Source organism: Schistocerca gregaria, chromosome 3, assembly GCF_023897955.1.
Source record: "Schistocerca gregaria isolate iqSchGreg1 chromosome 3, iqSchGreg1.2, whole genome shotgun sequence".
Lineage (NCBI taxonomy): Eukaryota > Metazoa > Arthropoda > Insecta > Orthoptera > Acrididae > Schistocerca > Schistocerca gregaria.
In genome coordinates, this window is record NC_064922.1 from 794,122,765 (window position 1) to 794,130,365 (window position 7,601).

General features: G+C 40.8%; 1 non-coding gene across 1 annotated transcript; it reads left to right on the forward strand.

Moving 5' to 3' along the window:
* Positions 1 to 7,110: 7,110 nt before the first annotated feature.
* Trnaa-cgc (transfer RNA alanine (anticodon CGC)) lies at positions 7,111 to 7,183 on the forward strand. The gene has a single exon. It is a non-coding gene; the product is annotated as a tRNA-Ala (tRNA).
* The last annotated feature ends 418 nt before the right edge of the window (positions 7,184 to 7,601 follow it).

Sequence of the window (7,601 nt, forward strand, 5' to 3'; positions counted from 1 at the left end):
CTGTTACTGGATGAAAGGTTGCAGTTCATATGAAGTACTTATGTACAGTACCAATACATCTGACATATTTGGATATGCAGCTTATAATACTCAAACAATAACTTTGCCAAACAAAAAGGTTATCGTACTGGTGAAGGATGAGGAGGGTAGTTTGCAGGTTTTGGTGTTTGTGGGACTCAGATCTAAAATGTACACATACTGTTTACATGCATAAGCTATCCAAAGGTGGGATAAGGATGTGCATCATGTGACCTCAAAGGCTCTCATGATCAAAGATTGCAAGAAGTGCCTGCTTGAGAGTTTTGGTGGTGTTCAACATATGGTGCACAAAGTAGTCCTTCAATCACGAGTCCCTGAGGTACATAATGCACTGCACCTGAAAGTCACCTGTAACATCATGACAATTCATCTTTGGAGATGGATTTGCGACTCTCCCATTCTCACACTATTCACTTAGGTGCCTGACTGTGTGGATGGTTATTTATTTGTAAATAGTGGATGTATGTGTGGAGCTGCTGGATGAATCATTTGTCTTAGGTGTGTGTGTGTATATGCATATGACTGAACGATAGCACACTATGTGTACTATGTACCTGACAGCACACTGTGTGTCTACATATACAGTGTACATGTGTATGTGTTTGTGGTTTTCCTTCATCTGCTGTTGCCAGTCCAGCTGCTTCTCAACTATAGTAAATATTGTATAAAAAGAATGTAAACTGTAAAAGTAGAGAAAAAATAATGATTCAATGGGAAATGTGGTGTATATCGTTTATTTATCAGCTGTAGTGTAAATAAATTGCATCTCTGTCATTTAGTTTACAAAAAATTTACAAAACCATCTTTAAAGGCCAAAAACAAATATTGTTGTAAAAAGGTATTGTTTAGAAGTTGTATATAAGCCATCTTTAAAGTACATACAAAAAATTGTTGAAAATTATTACTTGTAACAATTTTTTTGTAAATAAATCGTTAATTATTTTGTTATATCGTTGTCATTATTTACAAAAGAATGTTATTCCCTAACTACAGAGTACCAATAACTAGACTCATGGAACTGTTCAAAAAGGAGAAGTTGGAATTAATTTTTTATAACAAATAGTAAGTGTTGAGCAATGAAGATCTACACTTAAATCAAACAGCTAATTATTTACAGTTTTCAGTTTCATCTGCATTGTGAACATCTTTTTCTACAAGAATGGACACATTTACACATCAGGCAGCTACATCAGAATTTCGCCTACCCACCAATTTGCCGATTTCCAGGCAGTTTTACAAATTTTCCGCCAATTTTGTAGCAAATCTTCAAATTGATCAAATTAATTATGGTCTTGTCATTGCAGAGCACAGTCCTCTAATGGTCCCTATTGCCTGAGAGCAGTAGAACCTTATTATAGTTACTATAGTAACTAGCTTTGAGTGAGAGCACATGATTGATAAATAATTCAGATTGTTTGTGTATATTTGAACACAGTCCAGATGAGACAACATTGTGATTGATTCTTTCTCAAGAGCAGTGAGGTCCTTTCCCTCCTCCCCCCCCCCCCCCCCAAGCGATTGGCCGAGAACATCTTGGTGTTGATGTAATAGAACTGGCTGAGAGAAAAGTGTGAAGAGAGGGGGTGGAGGGGTATGGGAGGGGAGGGGATGAGAGGGGATAGGATGACCTTCTCGATAACACGATCGATTGTCTCAGCTGTAGTCTAACACTGGACGCAAAATGTGCTGATGTCAGCGATTTTAGCACTGAAACTGCAGTGCCCTCCTTCTAATATAAACCGACAGTATGAGATAATAATCGGTAATGGCTACCTGTATTCGCGTTAATTTCATTATGTTTGACAATAACTATAGCAAAGGTAAGTTCACTATTCCACAAATGAAAACGTAAATAATGAAAAGCCCAAGCACGCTAGCAGTAATCTAATGGGATCACAGGAGGGTTGGTGCAGTTCTAGTCTCAATTAACATATAACATGTGTAGCAGAAATACGTAAATCTAAGTATTTCGCAACAACAGAACGTGTCAATTTAAGATGGCGGCCGTATTGGCTGGGGGCAGTTCGCTTCAAGGACGCTTGATGAGGATGCCGTGTCTGTCGGTGCTTAAACTGACTAAAATTTTTCAGGCGAATGTTTCGTGGGATTTTAAAAGTTTTGTGCAGTCATTGTGAAAACTCAGAAAAGTTTCAGTAGTTAGTTTCGTGAACTTCGACTTTGAGAAGCAACATGTTTCGAGTTCCGAATTTTTCAAAATGGTTCAAATGGCTCTGAGCACTATGCGACTTAACATCTGTGGTCATCAGTCGCCTAGAACTTGTTGTTGTTGTTGTCTTCAGTCCTGAGACTGGTTTGATGCAGCTCTCCATGCTACTCTATCCTGTGCAAGCTGCTTCATCTCCCAGTACCTACTGCAACCTACATCCTTTTGAATCTGCTTAGTGTACTCATCTCTCGGTCTCCCTCTACGATTTTTACCCTCCACGCTGTCCTCCAACGCTAAATTTGTGATCCCTTGATGCCTCAAAACATGTCCTACCAACCGATCCCTTCTTCTAGTCAAGTTGTGCCACAACTTAGAACTAATTAAACGTAACTAACCTAAGGACATCACACACATCCATGCCCGAGGCAGGATTCGAACCTGCGACCGTAGCAGTCACGCGGTTCCAAACTGAGCGCCTAGAACCGCAAGACCACCGCGGCCGGCTCCGAATTTTTCCTCGTAGGTTTGTGAATTTTAATTTTGGATGTTAACGTAGGGTGGTGGTCTAAATATTTCCGTAATGCAGCTAGAGATTATAATCCGTCGCTGTCTTGGAGTTTATGCAACATGAGCGTGATCTTACAACGAATTATTATATATCCATGTAACAGGCAGATGGCTGTTGCTTTTCTTGGATGCTAATATCATTAAATAATAACTCTAAATTTTCATACCACTTGTATAAATCACCGTAGACGCAGCGAACAAATTATCAGAAAATAAGATGATATATGAGCTAATCCGGAATCTCAAATGTGAGATGGCGATGGCCTCAAAATTAACATGGACTGGCTCGTCCACGAAAGATCCTGTTACCCTTTCGATTTCCTATTCTTGTAGACGTACGGGCAATCGGCGTACCTTATAAATCAATTGCTGTATAGAGGTTGGAAAAATGTCCGTGAATCTTAAATGCGTCTTGTGTTTTGGGCCCATTTAATAAAAAAAATTACAGTGAGGGAAGAAACGCTAGAAACTTGTGGTGCGGCGCATATATAGCTAATGCGACACAAATGACGCAATAAAATGTCTGCTTCCTTAGGTTTGGTATGGTAGGGCGGACGTTTATGGAGGACCTCTTTTCCCGACCTAGGGGTAGTGGTTTGCGGTACAATCAGCTTATTATTATTTGATCGAGTTACTCACGTGCTATATCGTGGGAGTCTGCTTCGAAGGCTCCTTCTAGTACTTCAGAAGAGAATACAATGTTTCACCAAAAATATGATAATCGGTGTCATAACTCAGCAGCTGAAAATGTTAAAAATTACTTGCATGCCTCAGAAAGTTCACTTAGTGGAACAAGCACCTCGAAAAAATTTTGTCGTTATGAATATACATGGTGAGCCAGAAGTTACGTAGCCCTAAATTTATAAGAGTTCAAATTTTTATTAATGTACTTATAACGTATGCTCTAACAATATATATATATTCTCATAACACATGCTGAAAATATCATCCATGTGCTTCAACACACGCGTCAACACGTTTCTTCATGTTACCTGCTAATTTTTTGGATGGGCGCTGCAATTACGCTGGATATTTCGTCTTCGACGCTGTCGTTTAGTTGTTTCATTGTGTGAGTGCTGTCATTGTGGACGCTATCCTTCAGATGTCCGTACTTAAAAAAAGCCGGGGGAAGATAAATCTGGGGATCTAGGCGGCCAAAGGTAATTTGAAATAACGTGTCTCCTAAATAACTCAAGCAACATCTTGATGCTGGTGTTCATAGTGTGCGCAGCTGCACCATCTTGCTGCAGACAGCAGTGTCGTTCATCACCTTCTAATAATTCTTCGAATTACATGATGATGTCCTGGTAACGTTCAGCTGTTGTCATTTCCTAGAAAAAAAATGGACGTACAATTGTTTTGCGCGAAATGGCACATGAAACTCCAGCCTTCTGTGAAGGTAAGAGTGTATCACGAAAATCACGAGGGTTTTCTCAAGTCCAATTTCTGTCATTCTGACTGTTTACGTAGCCACTTAGATGAAACCATCCTTCATTAGAATAGAAAACTGTTGCGAATCACAAGCAAAAGCCACAGACAGTAATGTAGTCTTTTTCCTCTGTCAGGTTCTCGAAGCTCATGCAGGGCGTGAATGTGATACAGATACAGTTTCGGCTTCTTTGTGGCCCTATCAACACTCCCGTAAGACTTTCCAGTTTGGTGATACAATTTTTGTATCGAATTTGTTGGTGAACGTAGCTAATATTTTTCAATGCATCGCTTAACACCGAATGTCGATCGAAAAGTTCACTTTTATTCCCACTACTAGTTTTTCTGAAACTAGCGGCTAGGAGTGAAATCGTTGATTTGTTAGCCACCCTTAGTTCAGAAAAAGGTACCCTAAAATCCTGCTGATATTTTAAGACAGACTGCGAGTTTTAGTAACTTTAGAGAATGAACACACGTTAACGATCAAAAAAACACTGACATCAGTCGGGTGGGAAATTGCTTGGGACTCATGTGCTCTGAGTCTCATCCTTTGCCAATGCCAACATTCCGCCAATAACAAACTCAAGCTCCCACCGAACTATGTTTTTGAATTTAGGGTTGAATGACTTCTGGCTCTCCTTGTATTTATGGTGGCTTGCCTTATCTGCTTCATTCTTTATGTTCAACTCCACCATGAATATTTCTTCTACGTCTACGACCGGTGATCACAGAGAACCGTTTTTCCCTAGGGTTCTAAAATTATCACTATTAGCTAATTGGTTTTTGGATAAAAGACTCTGCGTAGTCACTCAGAGGCACCCCAGCATATTGATAACTGCCGCCTCTATTGGCCGTGGAGGAGACGTCGTTAAGAAATCTGAATTCTTCATCTATTTCAATGTGAGTAGCCAATTTTGCACATTTTTGTCCTGCGCTCCCTAGGTTCAAGGGACATTTCCCTAGTCCTAGGGCGCCTTGTGGTTTCCAATACAGGTCATCGCCACATGACGATTTGTTCCAACTCCATATTTTAAATTCCTTGGATGTGCAAACGAACAATTCAGAATCATTTCTGTATCCGTGCGTCAGAGGAACGTGTTGCGGTCCTTCAAACGATCGTGCCTCACCCAAGCCCAGTACGAAACTGCGTACCAGTGTTGTCGAGGAAATGCTACGTTGAGTTGTGGGGCGGAATCTCCTTAGCATATGTAAGGCATTCGTAAAATACCAGCTCCAATTCTGTTAACAATCACTTTAAATTCTACTGCCGGTTACGTTCATTGAAAATCCTCAGCTACAGGTGCCTACAACCACATCGAATACTTTCGTGGAAGTACCAAAGCGCTCCGCGAAGTACCTAAGTGCCAGTAATCTGAAGATGCTCAATGAACGTAATCATTAATGGGAACTGAAGCATTTACGACATGGTGTTTTAATATTCCTGAAAGTGTTAATAGTCGTTGCAGCACAATTTGAAATACGTGCACAATTATTCCAGTTATTGTCACTCAGAAGTAGCCACATCCGCATACAAAATGCCTAGATAGTATTCTTTGGAGTGTTAGCTCCTCCGTTTGCACTTTTGTCTGTTTCTTTCCTCCATTTTCTGCGCTAGCTTGTGGCATACGGGCCTCGAACGTCGGGAAGTGAATTAGCCCTATTTACTGGTTCGAGCCTTGTTTGAGATTGGGAAGAAATTGCTTCAAATTCGTCCCAGTAGAGCAGGAAGAATTGGGTCCCTGCGACGGCAGCTTAGGAATTTCCAACCAAGGACTTCCGGCTGGGTGACTAAGGCGGCGTCGACAGAGCGGAACCAGAGAAGGCCGCCACACAAAACACACAGAGGCCGACCACATGCTTTCCTGTCTGCGCCGCTTTCTCTCTCTACCATCGCCCCCGCAGCCAGCTCCACCGTGCCTGTAACGCGACAGAAAAAACACAAATATCAAGATGTAACGCTGCGACGTTCATGCCGAGTACGAAGATAGCGGCTGTTTCTAGCCTTTGATCCTCCACCGTCACCAAAAGCTTCCAGCTGCCTCAGTAAGCAAATCTTATGTTCGTTTACTGCCTAGTAATAACAATAACAGACTTATAAATTCTGATTCATCCTTTCATCATTTTGTATAATGATATGGACAAGTTTCGTCTACAGAGACCTATCATACATTCATAATTAAAGGCTTTCTTAAGTGAGTTATTCGAATTTCATAATTGTGAACTTGGCTGTTTAATGTTGAAAACTCCTTATACGCTTTAACGGAACGCACATTTTTCATACATACTTATAGTTCTGGGAGAAGAAATTTTCAATTTTTCTAAAAACTGATCCTGCATGGTTCGCTACTGAAAACCTCTTTCATTATTCTTCCTCCTTGTTTCGAATATTAAATGACTGTTTTGCAAATTGCATTTTCTCTGAACATGATTCCATAGCATAAGAGTTCAGATGCATTTACGTTGTAAGTACATAGCACTGTTTCACTCTACAGTGTTTATTGAGCATTATTGAGGGATAACTGCCTTTGCATAACTATTTTAGTAGTCCAACACATTCTTCCCGTCTTAAACGATCATCTAACCACATTCCTTGAAACGTTGTGTGATACGGTGACTGCTACAGCACCCCTATTTCTAGGATTATATTGCTTCAAGCTTTTTTCTTACGTGTTTAAAGCTAATCCATACTCTTTTGTTTTCATTTGCCTCCATCGAAGTGACTCTGAACCATCTTTCTGCTTCTTCTATTGTCAAAGGCACCCCGTACAAAATTAGATGTATGTGTCCTTTTATAAAATAGTAGCATCATTTGCAAACAGTACTCAGTAAATCAGCAACGCAACCATCTGTGTGGCGTGCTTATAATTATCTATTATTTATATTTTAGGACAATTAACCTGTTGTGACCGAGCGAGGTGGTGCAGTGGTTAGCACACTGGACTCGCATTCGGGAGGACGACGGTTCAATCCCGTCTCCGGCCATCCTGATTTAGGTTTTCCGTGATTTCCCTAAATCGTTTCAGGCCAATGCCGGGATGGTTCCTTTGAAAAGGCACGGCCGATTTCCTACCCAATCCTTCCCTAACCCGAGCTTGCGCTCCGTTTGTAATGACCTCGTTGTCGACGGGACGTTAAACACTACCCACCACCAATTAACCTGTTGTAATGAAAGCATGAAAACCGTCTGAAGACGAATCGTAGCGATTCAAAACCAGTAACGGCACCTTTTGAATGAAAGAACTGAGAATAAATTTGTGGCTGGTAACTGTCTCAACACCATCAACATTTGTCTTCAAGTAAGGACCACGGTCTCCAACCATGTCATCATATGACAAAACTGCGGTACTCACTTTGCTGCTCACAAGTAGTATGGTAATGAAGAATAACAGCTCACCTAACA